This window comes from Crocodylus siamensis, chromosome 4 (genome assembly GCF_052110815.1).
Source record: "Crocodylus siamensis isolate JL-2025a chromosome 4, ASM5211081v1, whole genome shotgun sequence".
NCBI classification, from domain to species: domain Eukaryota; kingdom Metazoa; phylum Chordata; order Crocodylia; family Crocodylidae; genus Crocodylus; species Crocodylus siamensis.
The window spans coordinates 23,930,820-23,949,910 of NC_143398.1; the positions used below are offsets into that span (position 1 = coordinate 23,930,820).

The window sequence follows — 19,091 nt, forward strand, 5'->3', positions numbered from 1 at the left end:
CATGTTGAAGGGCTGGGTGCTGGATCACTGGCAGCTGCTAGGCTCCCTGAGACTTGGCAGCTTGGTTGCCTTGCTCTGCTGCTCTCTGGGAGCTGTAAGGCAAGCCAGTTGACACATCCCAGCCACAAGGACCCTGGAATCAAGAAGTTCCCTGATCCTGGGATCCCTGTGCACTGGGACTTTTAAAAACCATGGACAGAATGGCTTGGCCTGCCCCCACGTGTTTTTTTGACATTCCCTGCACTTGGGGACCCCAAGGTCACAGAACTTGTGGACCCTGGGCCCTCAGTGCACCAGGGCTTTAAAAAAGCATGTGTGCACCTGGGCTGCACATGAGGTTTTCTAATATCCCAGTGCACAGGACTGTGGGAACAGCCCCAGTGCAATCCAGGGGTGGGATCTACAATCAGCTGATTGTTGGTCCCAGCCCTGGAACCACCAGGGAATCTTGAACCAGTTTGCACTGGGCTGCAGGAACCCAACTTTCATCTTGTTAGTGGAGAGGGAGCCTGGGATAATAGCAAGTAGTAATGGTATGATTGTGATCTGATCTCAGATTCTGAAATTGGACATCCTGCCACATGTATCCTCCCATCATACCATTAAATGAATGCGTGTGCCAGAAGCCTAAAATATACCCAGTCTTACTCAGTCTTAATTGCATCAATTTGACTCTTGTTCTACTATAGAGTAGAAGTAAAACCAGTTTTACTTTTAATGTCCAGGGTACCGTCATTCTAGAGTCTTTTAAACTGTACTAACATGCTCAGAACTGATTTTATTAGAATTTGAATTCAATACTTTTAGAAACAGCAGATATTTTATTTCATAGGCTATATAATCTGGTCACAGCATTAGAAGTTATTTTAAAATAGTTACACACCAATCTCTTTCCAATCTCTCAAGTCTAATCCTCAAACCAAGTTTACAAAACATCTTTCACTGATGAGCCTACAAACGCCAATCCTAAATCTACTGGATACAAAAAATCATGGACTAAATATAGACATTGGATTTATGGCGCATTATAACCTGCATGCTACCCCAGGTAACCTCTCTACATTTTGCCAACTACATTCTATCACAAGGTCATCATTTCCCCCTTTCTCTCTCACCTACCTATCTCACACCTATTGTCTCCCATTGCCTTTGATCCTCACAGCCATGCATTTACATTTTCATAAACCTGCATTTTGCATATTGGTTTCTATTCTATCCAGGAGAACACAAAACAGCAGCAGACTTTCCTGATGCCTGAAGAAGAGTGCTTGTGCCCAAAAGCTTGCAAAGACCAATTTTTCCAACTATTTAGTTGATCTAATAAAAGATATCACATTTACCCAAAGAACCCTGTCTGTCTACGTCCTTACAACAACACAGCTACAACCAACACCCCAAGGCCTTCCTAGTGCACCAGGTCTGCACAGAACCCTTTACACAGATAACATTTCAGTTCAACAATAGGGCCAGACTCTCCAACTTCTCCCCTCAGGTTAGGTTTCTTTTCTGTAACAGGATCACTCCCCATAATTGTTTTGAGGAGACACTACTGGGTTGCAGCTACCATTCCTGAGAGCAAGCCTACACAAAGATATAAAGCTTCCATTGCAGCTTAAAAGTTGCAAGACTATGGCTTATCTTACCTCCTTGGTAATTACACCAGATAAGATTTACAAGTAATTCCTTCTCATTGAAAGAGAAAGAGTTTTAATGCTTGTTACTCTGGAATTAAACAGCAGCCATCCTAAAAGGAAAGGGTGATGCTGGCCAGCCAGCATCGCAATGCCATCCAGAGTGTGCCCTTACCAAAATACACTCTGCAGTGCAAATGGCTAAGTTTGCCACAAAAAATATTTCTCAAAGTATGACAGAAGTGGACAGGATTTCTCTGGTCTGTTAGCTGGATTTACAAGCTCTGTGAGATTTATGGATGCCTATTTTAACAGGCTTGGGCTACTGACCCACGCTGAGTATGCTGCCTTTTAGCTATCACATAATCTTATTGCTGTATTGTATCCCCCACCTCCCTTTACAGTATCTTAGAGGCAGGGTAATTCTTCAGCAGCTATGTGCCACTAGGCATTTTGCATTGTTTTCAGCCCGTATAAAATAATAATCCTAATCAACCTCAGATGTGTTGGTCAGCTAATGCCTGCAGGACTTTTAATGGGACACAAGTACCCTGTTGCTTTCAGGACAATAAAATTATCTGGATGAAAACACTGGTGATCCTGGGCAGCCAGGGAGCAGATTTATTCCCTGGCTAATGTTCTACTACATTAAAAAAATCCTAAAATAAATATTTCACTTCTCTTTACCAAGTAAACTTTCCAGGAGTGAAATTTACTTTTATTTATAGCTCATTGTCTTCCAAGCTCCCCTCCTCAGTATAGCGTTATGGACACAGGACAGCTATATTATTCCAGTCTTACTATGCACCATCTATTAAGAGGCATTCTTTTGTCAAAAGGCTTCGTATTCTAAAATTCTGCCTTCCAGATTAACTGTAAAGCAGCTGCTGCTTTTGTTCATGATGCCGTGTCAAGCCCTGCTATTCCCAGTGAACTGAATAGAAAACAGCAGAGGGTCAGAAGGGGAGTGTCATGTAAAAAAGGCCATGGTTAGAACTGTACTTGGCATAGAGCAGAAACACAAAGGTGTACAAATATTTACTCAAGTGATAAAATACATTCTCTAACAGTCCATTTTTGTTATCCCTTTGTGCTAAAATAGACTGTTGAGGCACATGCCTAGCATTTGGATACATGGCTATTTTATTTTTAACCCCAGAACTGTTACAAAATTGTCCCAAGGGAAATAAAAAATTAGAAATTTTCAAATGAGATGTAAAAAATGGGATCGAGAGCCAAGTGAAGGGTTGGATACAATTACCTAAAGACAAGAGGCACAAGTGAGGTAGAGTGACAACACATGAGCAGGCACAGAAAATTAAAGGGACCAGATCAAAGGCACACTGATGGGTAGTACTAATAAAGTGAATCCATTAAGTTCGACAGAATCTTCCACCTGTAACGTTGGTTCATATTCTGTGCTGTGGCAGTGAGTGATGACTGAACTGCACTAGTAGGAGGTGCAGAGGAGGGCTCCTAGGATGTTCAGAGGAATGGAGAGCCTATTGTATGACAGAACACTAGCAACATAAAGGTCTAGAGCAATGGTGCACATGGTTTTGCCCCATTTAATAAGACGAATAGCAGGGCAGTGGTCTGCACGCCCGACTGGGTCTAGTGCAACCCCAGTGCACTGGCCTTGGGCTCTGGGGCCCTGCCAGGCATGCCCACTCTAGCATCCACAGCCCATGAAGCTCCCCACACAGTTGAGGGAAGCCCCATGGGCCAGATGACATGGCACTGGGGGCTGGATCTGGCACGCAGGCTCAGCACCTCTGGTCTAAACTATGGCAAGGAGAAGCAGGTTAATACTAGAGAAAGAGAAAAGCTACTTAGGTGACAATGTCAGCACAGAACAAATGGGTATAAACTAGTCAGACATAGGCTTATGCTGGAAATGAGCCTATGAGCCTAAAACAATCTTTTCTCATTGGTGCTATTTGTGTTGCCCTGGCATCTAGGAATCCTTGGGGTACAGCAGGGCTGTCCAACTGGCATCCTGCAGGAGGTTAAGCTGTGGACTCTGGCTACTGGCCAGCCACCACTTGGCCCTCCCTCCAAGCTCTCCTTCCCTCAGGGGGCAAGGCAGTGCAGCATGGTACAGAACAGCCAGTGGAGCTGAAGGTGACTCTGGGGTGCAGCAGTGGAGAGGTAGGGTGTAGCTGGGTGATGTATGGTGGGGAGGGGAAAGGGCACACACATAGTGGGGGGCACAAGTGCACAGTACAGCACAGGGCAGGGATTCTGGGTGGCATGTGATGGGGGGGGGGCTATGACTCACCCTGGAGCGACCCATGGCCACGTCCCCCACTGCTGCAGCCCACTGGGCAATCAGCCACTGGCTACTTAGATGGGCAACCCTGGTGTAGGTACAACCCTGGTGTACCTATGCACTGAACAGATATAAGGGCTGTCTTTCTGCTCTGTCCCTAAGAGTTTACAATCCAAGTGAGAGCATACTGTGGGCAAAAAACCTAGTGAGCTTCAGGATGAAGCCTGATAAGTTTGTAAACAGGGTTATATGACGTGGTTCTCCACAACAACAGGGAACTGGATTTGATGACCCAGGAGGTCCTTTCCAGTCTTTTGTGCTATGCGGTCCTAAGGATTTACAACAGAGGAAAATGGACAATAAAATTTACAGCTAAACTACCTAATACAGACACAAAATTATCCACTTCCTTACCCTAAACCAAAATTTATTTCTTTGTATAGCCAAGCATTTTGTAAAGATAATGCACAACAATGCACTAAACAGTTAAAAGAAAGATATTTTAAAACTGCTGTCATATAGTTGCTGTTTTTAGATATAGAAGTTATTAAAAGAAGTTGTGCAGTAGTTGCTTAATTAATCTTTGCTTTATTAACAGATAAACCAGATGTACCATTATGTTCTTTGTTCTCCTCTACAGCAGGGATGAGCTGATTATTTATCTCCAAACAATAGGAGTTTGTGTATCACAGTGAGGATTTTTTTTTTTAAAATCTGGGAAGCAATCACTAACAAGCTTCAGCTGGAATTGCTCAATGTGCAAACTTGTTCCTGGACTAATAAATGATGTTCCTTCCATTAACAAGAGACCAAATGTGGCTTTTTAAACATAGTTTTATAATCACCATGTTTATATAATGGTACATGAACAGTGTATTGCTAGAGCATTACTTTCACTTTAAAATTCTGCAAAAATTAAAAAAAAAATCTTTGTAAGTATCTATCAGCAAAGAACCAAAATGAAAGAAATAATTTGTTAATATAGGAAATCTCTGTAAACCAACTCTGGCTGTGTCACAGATGTGAAAGTGTGTTTAATGTTACCTTTCTAGGGCCACAACAAATACTACATTTATGATCACATATAATGTAATACACTAAAGCAGCTAACAGTGTGTGTTATGGTTGCCAGCCTAAAGACTAATCTACCTTGAAATCTCTTAAGTTTTATCTGACTGCTTATATCTGAAAAGATCAATCCATGCATTACTGTAGTGTAAGATTTTAAAACCCAATTTGCTTTAATCCATGAAAAAGAAACCAGCAACATAAAGCACAATCCCTTACAATAACGTTCAAACACTGGTTTACATGTGGTAACCTGCTAAGATTTCTTAAAAAAAAAAATATTACAGGACTCAAGAAAATAAAATTAAACAATAAAAGAAATCTCCCAAGGTAGGTCAACTTTTATAGTTAGCAACCCCAATAAATGCTTAAAAGCAGAATTCAGAAGTTCTTTGTAGCTTCCATGTAGACTGCCCCAGTGCTAAAGTTCTGACCCTTAATTTCTTTTCTTCCACATCACAAATTTCTCTTCTAAAAACGTCTCTGAGATAAACAGGCAGACAAGGTTCTTTGGGTAAATTCAAATCTTTTATTAGACCAACTAAAATAGTTGGAAAAATTCTTTGCAAGCTTTTTGGTACAAATATACTTCAGCAGGCTTGCAAAGAAGAATTTTTCCAACTATTTTAGTTGGTCTAATAAAAATATCAGACTTACCCAAAGAACCTTGTCTGCCTACTTTAGACCAACACAGTTACAGCCTACACCTCTGAAATAGATTTAAACTTTAGAGTAGTGATTCTCAACCAGGGTGCTGTAGCACCCTGCTGTGCTGCCAGATCCTTTGAAGAGTGCAGCAAGGTGCAAGGAGATAAGCAGATAAGAACAGGCTCAGGCTTGTCCCTGATCTGGAGAAAATTCCACTCCCACTGCTCAGGTCCTCTACAAGGAGATAAACAATTTAATATATAAATCAGTTCTTGAAATTTGATGCTGCTCAATTAAAAATAAGTTATGGAGAGGTGTCTCAAGACTATTGAGAGAAGTCCAGAAAGGTTGAGAACCACTGCTTTAGGGTAGGCACAGAAGTTATATTTGTAGCACTATAAACACCTTCTGTAGCACTATAGAAATGCTGCGCTTTGTAGCAGGCATTACAAGGGGCCTCTTTGACCCCTGGTGATTCCTCTGCTTCCTGACAGCCCACTGTAGCAAGCTGTCAAAAAAGCCCTGCATGCACCTTCCTGCCACTGCAGCTGGAGCACCAGCAAGAGTTGGTACCTCCACAGAGCTGCTGCAGCTGCTGATTCCAATGCTCTTTCACCAGTGTTGGTGGTGATGCTGCTACTCCAGGACCAGGGCTAGAAGCACTCCTGGAGCAGTGGCTGTTAAAGCCACCGTGCCCTCTCCCCTGCCAGGAGCTGATAGAGGCTGTCAAGCGCTGAGGCACTTCCCAGCATGGCAAATGCAGGTCTGTCAAGAACCTTAGAAACAGGTCGAAAAAGGAGATCACACTCCTTCCTAAATCACTGTTTATTTAAAGAAATTTAACACTATAATTAGAAGCCCCACATTTAAGGACAGTCTTCATTTATGTGTCTTGTAGAATATGGAGTATGTTGTCATGTTTCACATGCCATAATAAAGATATTTATGGGTTCAGTTTAGGGAAATTATATACAAGCCTTAGCTTATTAAAAATTCTAATGAATTAAGTCTTCCAGTTATATTATAAAAAACAAGTAAGACAGGCTACTGAAGTTTCCTTCAATATATACTGTAGTTGCCACTATAATAAAAATGTAAATATGAAGATTTGCAGTTAGTTGAAGAGTCATACAGCACCGCTGCTCTACAAATTTTTGGAAATCTGTTATGTGCTCTATCAAGTAACCAAAACAAACTATACAGCATTTCTACTACCCTAAATTACTGAAACGTGGAAAAATCTCTCATTTAATTTAGATTCTGAATAAGTAAATACTTTTATAAATAAAAACAGTATTTTAGGAAAACGAAAGGTAGCACTAATAACTTAGCTAAAATTAATCATACTTTAAATTCTAATTAGAGCAGTCAACAAAATATAGTTCAGGGCCAATTATTTTCCTTAGATTTTTTTAAACCAATTAAAAACGAAGAGACTTACACTTATTAGTAGCTGTCTTTTCACAGTTTTAATTACGAAACATTATCTTGACTGTGAACTGTAAGGAGGGTTTTATGTTTTCCCCTTGCCATGCTGAGACTTCAAGTTTAGTTTTTTTGGTTAAAAAAAAGTATTGCCTACATTTTCTTTATAACAGCAGGCTCTCTCAAGCTGCCAAACCCTGTTTTAAAGTGCTAACTTACGCTACCATGCTGTGTTTCATATTTGCGTCCCACTTTTGCTTAAATGTTTCTGCCAGGAAGTCAGAAGAAATGAGAAAATAAGACGAGTATAGATAAATGTTTTATCGCAGTTCCTTTTTTCTCTCATTATTCCCTAAAATCTTTTACTAACACTTCACCCAATGATGAGACTAATCCAGGGGCGGGCAAAATATGGCTTGCGGGCCAAATCCAACCTGCCAAGGGATTCTATTTGGCCCACAGTGGGTCCCTTGGTCCCACCCGGTCCAGGCACAGAAGCAGCCCAGGCCATGGCATGGTGCACGTGGCCAGTCCCGCCAACCCGAGGCAGACAGCAGGGTAGGGGTGGTGCAGCAGCTGGACTCAGTTTCCCAGCAGCCTGTAGGCAGTGGCTTACTCTGCTCAGCTGCTGCTGCTAATGTCTCCACTCCCACTGCTGGACCTGGCCCCGCTGCCTGGGCACCCTGGACTGTCTACCCTGCATTGCACACATCGCTGGGGGCGCTGGATAGAGCAGCTGGCAGGGTTATCCATGGAGACTGGCTCCACAGGCAGGGAGTGCTGAGTTGGACAGAGGGGATGGGGCCATGGGCATGTGGGGAGTGATGTCTGGGAGTGGGATGGGTGGCTGGGGGCCGGGATTGTGAGGTGGAGACAATGTGGGGCCAAGGTCTGGGGCATAGCTATGATCCATTCCCTGCACGTCCCTGCCTGTGGAACTAGCGCCCTTTGCAGAGATGTGTGGGAAGTGGATCGAAGCCCTGCCCTAGGCCCTGGCCCTGTCACCATCCTATAATCCTGGCCCCACCCACACCACTCCTGGAGGCTGCTCCTTGCCTGCCTGTGGCTCCATTCCATCTGCCTGGGCATGCCCTACTGACGGGGGTCCCAGGTTGGTCTCCATGAAGACCCCGCCTGCCTGCCCTGTACAGCACCCACAGAGGTAGGTGCAAGGCAGACAGACCCAGGGCTGGATAGGATCAATTGCCCGTCCCTTTCCCCCACCATGCTGGATCAGCAGCCCACCCCCACCCTGCAACAGCTCACAAAAACTACTAAAGTGGCCCTCCAGCCCAAACAATTACCCACCCCTGGACTAATCCCACAAAAGCAGACATGCATTATACACAGACACATAGACAAAGGATATAGACACTGATGACAAAATACAGTAGTGCAATTACAAATGTTTAGTAGTGTTATGTTGATTTTGTATATGTCTGCCAACAGGCAAAAAAACAGTCCTCCGAAGTGGTCAAAGATCTGCTAAATCTGGTTTTCAATCATCAGGCTATCGTAATACTCAGTGCAGAGATCTCCTGTGAGTAATGAACAAATTATATAGATTGCCCAACTGTGTAAGACCCTTTTAGTATGCCATGACCAAATACCCCTTGATTCAGTCCGAGAGTGCAAATATAACACTGAAGTTCATCACTGAAGCTCGGTTGTTGGTTGTAGCTGTGTCGGTCTAAGAACACAGGCAAGCAAGGTTCTTTGGGTAGAGGTGATATATTTTTTTAGACCAACAAAATAGTTGGAAAAAATGTTCTTTGCAAGCTTTCAGGCACAAGCACCCTCCCCATGCCTGATGAAGAGTGTTTGCCCCCAAAAGCTTGCAAAGAACTTTTTTCCAACTATTTAGTTGGTCTAATAAAAGGTATCACATCTACCCAAAGAACCTTACCTGTCGTCACTGAAGCTTCAAAATTGTTACTGTTTTTTCCATGGTCACTTTTTAAGCAGAACAATCATTTCTAAAGTGCTTCATTGGCTAAGCATCTCTGCACTCTAACTTTTTGGAGTGCTGTAAAGGCCCTTGAAAAGCTTCCATAGTTACATCTGTCCATGCCTTCAGAGGTGTGAAGACTGGCTGGGGCAAAAGGGTAAAGAAAACCCTTGGGTTCCTGAGAATCGCAGCTCTCTTCCCCCTGCCCAGGGACACTCAATTTTCTTGTGGACTATAGGACAGGCTCTGAGACTGACTAAACGGACAACATAAGTCTACTCTCTCCCTTGCAAGAAGGGCCAGTAAGTCTTTTCCCTTCCCATACTACCATTCAGGGAAGAAAAGCTCACCCATCTCCCCATACCTTCGATGCTAGAATTAGATTAGGACCATTTTTTTGGCATTTTGTTGCAAGTTTTATGCTAGTCATGCTAGTATGGGGGCTAGGAAAACACTTTTCCCTCATTTACCAACTGGCCTGGGCAGTGTGTTTGTTCACTTTTCTCTCAGCAGCCCAGCAAACTGGTGGGTAGGTTAGATTTTAACACAACTTAGCAGGTGCCTGATCAAGTAATTTTGCAACAAAGTATACAGTTCCCTGATAAACTGGAACAGAAGGCAGATGAGAAGGCATCTCTTACAGAAAACAAGGAAGGGGATTGGCATCCCTATCATTTTTGGTACAGGGAAGAGAAACGCCTCCCTTCAAACCTTGGATGAGGGTAAAAGGGGAAGATAAAAGCGAAGGTTCTGGGATCAGGATAATATGGAAGGGTCTGATGGCAGCCCTCTAACTAGATCATACAAATAGAAGAAGGATGGATGACTTGCACTGGACAAAATACTGTCAAGTAAGTTCCTTAAGGTGTTACTTAAAGCTGGAGCCTAGTTAAGCCACATTCCTGCAGTGTAGTCTTTCCTCCTGCAGCATTAAGGATAAATGCTTTGTTGTTTAAAGGAATCAGAACTTGTGGTAGATGTGATATTATTTATTTGACCAACTAGATTTTTGCAAAAAAAAAAAAAAAATCTTTAATTGCAAGCTTTCAGGAACAAGCCCCCTTCTTCAGACATTGTTTAAATGCATTTATACTAAATATCTGAAAACAATCACAAATTCTGTTTCAACTTTTCTAATTTCAACCAAATCACAAAGAGCAAGCATATCATCTAGGATTTAATGACTACAAAAAAAATGGGAAGGACAAAGTGACACACTTACTTACCTTTAAGCAACAACATGGTAGAATTCCTCCAAGCAAAATAAATGGTTAGGTATTAACATTGAAACAACATCCTTACTTGATAATCATCTCATTTTTTAAATGTTCAATATTGCAAACAATGTTGGGGTTATCTTGTAAATAAGAATGTGTTCTCCAAAAAGGTCTCCTACGCTCTCAACTGAGAACAGCATCTAATTTTGATACTTATACTGTGATAGAGTCCAAATTTGCAGGTATATCATAAACAGTCTCTCAGCATCAACTAAAATCACCTCAAGGTTCTGAACACTCAGATCAGCTGAAACCAAAATACAGCAGGAGCAAAATGTACCCTACCCTTTTTAAAAGCAAAATTTCACAAGTTGTCACAAGTTTGTAATATAAATTTCAATTATCTCCGGCAAAGTTTAACATAGGTTCTACCTTAAAAAGCTTTTTTAAGCCAGCCTTAAAGAAGAGTTTTAAAGAAAACAAAATTAGACAGTGCCCGTGTGAGATTTTATTTAACTATTATTTTTAAAAATATCTGTAAGAGGCAAGGGGGCCTTTTGTGCCCAAAAGCTTGTCCAACATCTTTCCCAACAGTACAATTGGTCCAGTTAAAGGTATTACAAAAAATCTTGCCTCTCGTACATTCCATGATCCCCCGCAGACCATACCTGTGTTTGGAGCGGATTAGCAGGCAGTTCTGTGCCATGCACAATAGCAGTGAACGGGACAGTGGTGGCTGCCAGGAAGAGGGCGGCAGCCAGAAAAATAGTGGTAGCAGCTGCTGCTTTTGCTCTCCCACCCAAAGTTGGAGCCTGGGCCTGATACCATACTTCCAGTATACTACTGACTATAACCCTACCAAAAGTATCTATTTATAGATACAGCCCTCATTAAATAATATGCCTCCATTTTCATCTATTTATAATATCCATTTTAAAGCAAAAGAATTATGTCGTATCCTGAATAAGCTCCTTTGGATAGTAGACCACTATCCTGATATAATAAACTTTGGCCCAACTTCCTTCTCCAGACATACACCTGTCTGATCCTTTCTAATTTTCAGTTTGGCTTTTGTCACTGCTAGTAAACCTGCTTGCAGACCTCATAGGAAGACACGCACATGAGGAACCTAAGAGTGATGAATAAAAGTACAGTGCATGACACATAATGTGCAATTGATCAAACAAAGGGCAGTCAGAAAAACCACAACAAAACAACCCAACTGTATTTATATACTTACCATGTGCACCTTTTCTCCCAAAACTGGGGTGCATGTCTTCAGCAGTGAATCTGATTTTCTGCCCAGAACAGGAGCAGTGGCTTGTGCTGAGAAGTCAACTGACTTTATGACTCATTAGAATCTCCTTGATTCCGGCTAATTATTCTTCACTCAAAAGGTGTTAATGATGCACTCTCCTTTTTAATGGTCTTATTGCTGCTCCACTAATCAAGGTACCCTTTCATTGGCAATTTTGTTGAAAATTTAGCTACTCCTGGTCTCTCTTCTCTTCTTTCACAGCTCTTCATACTATTTTTAGCTCTTTTCAAAGTTCTGTATCTGCCCATGGACTCCAGTCTTTAGCAGCAGTTACTGTTTCTGCTTTTGGCAGAGCAACCAAAAACTGCTGACGATTGAGCTCTGAAAGGGTTAAAACACTACCTTTTGCCTACGCAGAAAAAGGAGGGTAAGAGAGCTGAGAATGAGGCTCTGTCCTTGCTCTATGCAGCCACAACTCTGGAAAAAAAATCTTTTTTCTTCATTCTACCTTCCCAAAAAGGCACGCATCTTATTTCAGGGTGTGTGGCATGCAAGAAAATAAGGTATATTAAAGGTCTTGTTGGAGTGATGGCATAGCCATGATGGTCCAGGAAACATGTGAACAGCAAGGATTTTTGTGGGCAATAAGCAGGGATCCTGGTTTTCTCCGATTTAAAAAAAATCCCCAATTTTTAGTTAAAAAAAAAGTAACCAATAATCCACATTTTTCCATGATTTAAATAAAACACCACTAGTGATTTAAATGAAAACACTAGTGATGTTTTATTTAAATCATGGGAAAATGTGCATTTGGGGTTTTGTTTTTTTTTTAAATGAAAATTGGGGATTTTTTTTAAATCAGAGAAAACCAGGATCCATGGCAATAAGGCAGGTATATGTTTGGGGAAACTTTCAAGTGCAAGGCAAAAAGCTTGCCTAAGCCTATCCCAGCCATACAATTAGTCCAATAAAAGATATTACCCACAAAAATACTTGCCTGTTGCAAACTATATTAAAACAATTCTAGTAACAACTGACATGATTTCTGCTGGTGTTCTTTAAGCCTCCATTTCAAGACTGAATGGATGTAGGAACAGATTAGGAAATCTAATTTATTGCACCAGTAGAGACTGAGCATTATCCTCATAATGCCCTTAGCCTCTGAAGGAAAGGTATGCTGCACTAAAAGAACAACCAACTGATTTATTCAGAGGCACAGAACCATTTAAATTATTTTCCTTTCCTATCAGATGCATCAGTTTAAATGTGAAAAAAAATATACACGTATGCCACAAATTCTTCAAGAAAAAGATTCTTTAAAATATCTTTATAAACTACAGGAAACAAAAAATGCATCTCTGAATATGTGTAAGCTGTTGCACAAGCCAATGGCATTATGTAAAGAGTTATTAATACAAAAATATTAGTTATTCCCAATTCCAATCCACTTAAAGCAGAGGCGAAAAAAGACCAAGAAGAGGATAATCTGTCTCAATTTTGATGCTTCTGAAGGGGGCAGTTTGGTGCTTACGCAAACTCTGACCCTTTGGCTCCCTGCAGCTGAAAGCACATCAAATGTAGTTTTTTGGAGTCTTGTTAGATTAGTGCTTAACATAGTGGTATAGCTGTAAATGTAAAATATATGCTCAACTTCTCTGGCAAACTGTATTTGGAATTCTGTCTATCGCTTTGCCACATTTCGTGCTTCAAGTTAAGTCCCAAATAAAGCCATAATTGTAGTTGTATTCACTGAATGAGTAATGTTTGTGGTAGTCCTATGGAAATGTAGTTGCTTTTGTAGGTATCAATAGCAAATACACCAGAAACACTAAACAAATTAATTGCAGAAGGCTTCTTATATTGCAAGTCTGATTTATGAAACAGTTGACTTTGCAGAAACAATACCAGAAAACATCTGATGATGGGAGTATACAAGACATTTACATAGGTCTAGCTTTTCTGACACAAGTCTACACACAAATGCCCAATATTACACTCCAGGGAATTACGCAATTCTGTGCATAAAATGTAGGACCTCACATAATTGCATAATTCCACATAATTTAAACCAGGTGAGCTCTGTGCCTCTACCTCCACAGGGCTCCCAGCACTCCATTTGCAGGGCCCATGTGGAGACACTGAGTGCAGTGGCATGCAACTGGACAGCTGGTGAGTGGGGAGGGGAGCTCCTGCCTGCAGGACAGGGGGTGGGCATGGGGTACATGTAAGTGGGTGTAGGGTTTGTGGATGGATGTGGGCCTCCATGCCACACACCTGCCCCCCATCTCCCATGGTGCATAGCTCCTGCTGCCGACAGCAGCAGGCCCTTGGGGTGTTTATAGCCATGGCAAACAGAGCCCCACAGAGGCAAGTAGCTCCAGCTGAGTCCTGAGGGCTGCACATTGAGGCATGGAGCCAGTCTGGGCAGCCCACTGGCACATGCCTTTGACCCAGGCCAGGCTGGCTTAGTGCCAACACGTGGGACTTGCAGAACCAAAGGTAGGAGCTGCGTAGCATTGGGCCAGGCCGGCCAGCTGGCCATGTACCTCCACATGGGGCTCCAGCAGAAAGCCACATGTGGAGACACAGTGCCCACCCAGCCCCATGGCATGTGGCTCCCTTGGCTGAACAGGGAAGACTGGAGGAAAAGAAAGAGATTTATAGGCAGTGGAAGCAGGGGGCAGCTACCAAGGAGGAATCCACCTCCCTGGCACGCTATTGCGGGGAATCAGTTAGGCAGGCCAAGGCAGGGCTGGAGCTTAGGCTGGCTACAACAATTAAGGACAATAAAAAGTTTACAGATACACAGTGAGCAAAAGGAAGGCACAGAGTAACAAAGGGCCCCTGCAGAACAAATCAGGACAGTTGGGGGTTGACGCAAGGAAAAAGACAGAGCTCGTCAATGAGTTCTTTGCTTCAGTATTCCTAAGTACTGACCAAGACAATGCCCCCACCTTGAACGTAGACAGATGTCTAAAAGGCAACAGACTGCTAACAGTTAGTGCTGACTTAGTTAAGGAGCACTTGAAAGGGCTGGATGGGTACAAGTCAGCCGGCCCGGATGACCTCCATCCACGGGTGCTGAAGGAATTGGCCAGTGTCATAGCTGAGCCACTGGCACAGCTGTTTGAGTACTCATGGTGCTCCAGCGGGGTCCCTAATGATTGGAAAAGGGCCAATATGGTGCCCATTGTTAAGAAGGGAAGAAGGGATGAGCCAGGTAACTTTAGGTCGGTCAGTCTTACCTCTATCCTTGGGACAATACTGGAAAAAATCATTGAAGAGTGCACTTGTGAAGGCCCAGCAGGTGATACGATGCTGAAAGCAAACCAGCACAGGTTCGTCGCAGGTGGATCCTGCCTGACAAATCTTATAGCCTTTTATGACCAGGTCACACACTTCCTTTATGCAAGAGCTGAGGCTGATGTCATCTACCTGGATTTTAAGAAGGCCTTCGACACAAGTTTCACATCCTTTTCTCATAGGGAAGCTAGAAGACTGTGGAGTGGACACTTACACAGTCAGGTGGGTGGCCAACTGGCTTAGGAACTGCACCCAGAGAGTGGTGGTGGACAGGTCATTCTTGGCCTGGAAGGAGGTGGGCAGTGGGGTCCCGCAGGCTTCCGTCCTTGGACCAGTGTTATTTAAAATCTTCGTAAGCGATTTGGATGAGGGTGTGGAAAGCACCCTCTCCAAGTCTGCAGATAATACCAAGTTATGGGGCAAAGTGAACACACTGGAGGGCAGGGAGCAAATACAGGCCGATCTGGATAGGTGGATCAATACGCAGAACAAAGTAGGATGTAGTTCAACAAAGATAAATACAAGCTACTCCACTTAGGGAGGAGGAATCCCCAGCACACCTATAGGTTGGGGGATGACCTCCTCAGCAGCTCAGCAGCTGAGAGGGATTTCATAGATTTCATAGACAATGGGGCTGGAAGGGACCTCGGGAGATCATCGAGTCCAGCCCCCGGCCCAAAGGGCAGGAAGTCAGCTGGGGTCATAGGATCCCAGCAAGATAAGCATCCAATTTACTCTTGAAGGTGTTCAATGTAGGTGCTTGAACCACCTCCAATGGCAGACTGTTCCAGACCTTGGGGGCTCGGACAGTAAAGAAATTCTTCCTTATGTCCAGCCTGAAGCGGTCTTGCAGGAGTTTGTGACCGTTCGACCTAGTCATCCCTTGGGGCGCTCTGGTGAACAAACGTTCCCCCAGATCCTGGTGGTCACCCTTGATAAATTTATAGGTGGCCATCAGATCATCCCTGAGCCTGCGCTTTTCCAGGCTAAAGAGTCCCATGGCTCTCAGCCTGTCATCGTAAGATCTGTTTTCCTGACCTCTGATCATGCACATGGCTCTCCTCTGGACTCTCTCAAGCTTCTCCACATCCTTTTTGAATTGTGGAGCCCAAAACTGGACGCAGTACTCCAGCTGCGGCCTCACCAAGGCTGAGTACAAGGGGAGAATGATGTCCCGGGATTTGCTCGAGAAGCATCTATGGATGCAAGCCAGCATTTTGGTCGCTTTACTAGCTGCAGCATCGCATTGGAGGCTCATGTTCATCTTGTGGTCAATGATGACCCCCAAGTCTTTTTCTTCTGTAGTGCTATCCAACATAGCACTGCCGAGCCTATAAGGATGCTGCAGGTTTTTCCTCCCAAGGTGGAGAACCTTGCATTTTTTGGTGTTAAACACCATCAGGTTCTCGTCCGCCCATTTGCTGAGCTTGTCCAGGTAAGCCTGGATCACCCGCCTATCTTCTGGCGTGGATGCTTTGCCCCAAAGTTTGGTGTCATCGGCGAACTTGGCCAGTCCACTCCTGACTCCAATGTCCACTTCGTTAATGAAGATGTTGAACAGTATGGGTCCCAGGACAGAGCCTTGGGGGACCCCACTGGTCACAGGGCACCATGATGAGTGACTGCCATCAATCACAACCCTCTGGGTCCGACCACGAAGCCAATTTCCCAGCCAGCGGATCGTGGTGGAGCCAAGGCCACAACTCGCCAGTTTGGCCAAGAGGTGATCATGGGATACCAGATCAAAAGCTTTTTTGAAGTCAAGATATATGACATCAATCTCTTCTCCCTTGTCCAGGTGATAGGTCACCTGGTCATAGAAGGAAATGAGATTGGTCAAACAAGACCTACCCGCAACAAACCCGTGCTGGCTATCCCTTAGAATGTTAGCCTGGGCCACCTGCAAGGATGGCCTCCTTAACAAACTTTTCTAGGATCTTCCTCAGGATAGAAGTCAGGCTAATGGGCCTGTAGTTACCCAGATCCACTCTCTTCCCTTTTTTGAAGATCGGCACCACATTGGCCTTCTTCAGGTCTTTGGGCACTACACCAGAGCGCCAGGAGTTTTCAAAGATCTGTGCCAGGAGCTGGGCTATGACGCTCGCCAGCTCCTTGAGTACCCTGGGGTGCAGATTGTCAGGGCCGGCTGACTTGAAGGTATTCAGCTTCTCAAGGTGTTCCTTCACGAGGTCAGCATTTATGGAGGGTAGGGGATCGCCCTCACCCAGATTTCCCTGTCCCACAGCAGGCATGGGCATCCCATGTGACTGATGAAAGACTGATGCAAAGTACCTATTTAATAGGTTGGCTTTTTCCTGGGCATCAGTTGTCAGTTGCCCCATCTGGTTTAGCAGGGGTCCAACATTGCAATAATGACTCCAAAGAGGTGGTACTATCACCTAACTTGGAGGTCTTCAAAAGGAGGCTTGATAGTCACCTGGCTGGGGTCATCTGACCTTGGTCCTCTTTCCTGCCGGGGCAGGGGGTCAGACACAATGATCCTTTGTGTTCCCTTCTGACTCTACAATCTATGAGAGCCATAGCATAGTTGACTCCAAGATGAACATGAGCCTGCAGTGCAACGAAGCCATAAACAAGGCCAATCGCACCTTGTCATGCATTAGCAGATGCATGACCAACAGACTGAGGGAGGTGATGCTCCCCCTCTATGCATCATTGGTCAGGCCACAGTTGGAGTAGTGTGTCCAGTTTTGGGCACCGCACTTCAAGACACAGAAAATCTGGAGAGGGTTCAGAAGAGGGCCACTCGCATGATTAGTGGCCTCCATGAAAGACCCTATAAGGGGAGGTTGAGGGATCTGGATCTCTTCAGCCTTCACAACAGACGTCTGAGAGGACACTTTGTAGCCGCCTATAAGTTTATCAAGAGAAAACAACAGAGAATTGGAGATGCACTATTTACCAGAGCATCCCTAGGAGTAACTAGTAATAGGTGCAAATTAGTGGAGAGTAGATTCAGGTTAGACATTAGGAAGACATTTTTTACAGTAAGGGTGGCCAGAATCTGGAATGGGCTTCCAAGAGAGGTGGTACTATCACCTAACTTGGAGGTCTTCAAGAGGAGGCTTGATAGTCACCTGGCTGGGGTCACCTGACCTCGGTCCTCTTTCCTGCCGGGGCAGGGGGTCAGACACAATGATCCTTTGTGTTCCCTTCTGACTCTACCATCTATGACAGCCAGAGCAGGGAGGGTACGTGTGTGCATATGTGCATTATAAATGCAAAACAAACAAAAAGGTTTATGTCAGTAGTTTAAAATGCCTTGCACTATTACTAAATATTGTTTTTTATATCGGCATCAGCTGGTATGGTTGGTTAATCATCAGTTATTGGTATCAGCCAAGAAAATAGTTATTGGTGCACCCCTAGAAATGACTTTAGCAGGACTATTCTGGATGGACCTGAAAATGATTGGGGTGAAGAGTAAAGAAAGCTGCAATAACCAAGAGGAGAGATGAAGCCTGAATAAGAATATTTGGTGCTGGGGGTAGGAGGATGATTTCTGAAGGTGGAGAAGGAGAGAGAGAGAGGGAGAGAGAGAGAGAGAGAGAACGCTTATGCGTTCGAGCAAGAGACAGAGATCTTATACAGAAATTCATATGTGAGGTTTGATAGCTATTAATAACTGTCATGGTTTATAATACGGAATAAGAAAATAAAGAACTAGATGTCTCCTTATATGCTGATCACCTTAAAAATAAAATTCTGATCCCTCAAGCAAAGCCAGAATTAAATGTACTCAGAGAATGTACATGTACTCCCATATAGTGGAACTCTTGTTGTGATTTAGGAACCAACTTTTTATCTGCCATTCCCCCATCTCTGAAGTTCTGAGTATGTTACCTCCTTGTAAAAGATGAACTCAGCAACACTTAATGCAACCCAGAAAGACCAGCTAAAAACAATACAAAATATATTCCAAAAAAATATATTACCTCAGACCCATTAGAAGAATCTAGAAAGCTAATACAAATTCAGGCAGAGAAAGATCATCTAAAACTTTCAATTGAACATAAACCCTTCACAAACACAAAATTATGTGATGAGAGAACGAAAAGTCACTTCAGTTTCCCCTTAAATAAAACATCATTAAATATATTTCCTAAGAAATGTATTTATTTCATGAAACTATGTTTGAAATTATAGCAGTAAAATGAGTCTCAACATTTAAAATGGTAATTAAGACAAATCTCATTTAGGGAAGTTTAAGCTGTACATTTTATTTTGTATGCTATTCTTATATGTTAATGAGGAAGGAAATAAGAAAATGAATGGGACAAATTAATTCCTGGAGAAATAT

General features: G+C 43.3%; 1 protein-coding gene across 5 annotated transcripts in view; it reads right to left on the reverse strand.

Moving 5' to 3' along the window:
- The window catches only part of ORC5 (origin recognition complex subunit 5), a 217,354-nt gene that overhangs the window by 126,077 nt on the left and 72,186 nt on the right, over positions 1 to 19,091 (reverse strand). The gene's annotated exons all lie outside the window — the stretch shown is intronic.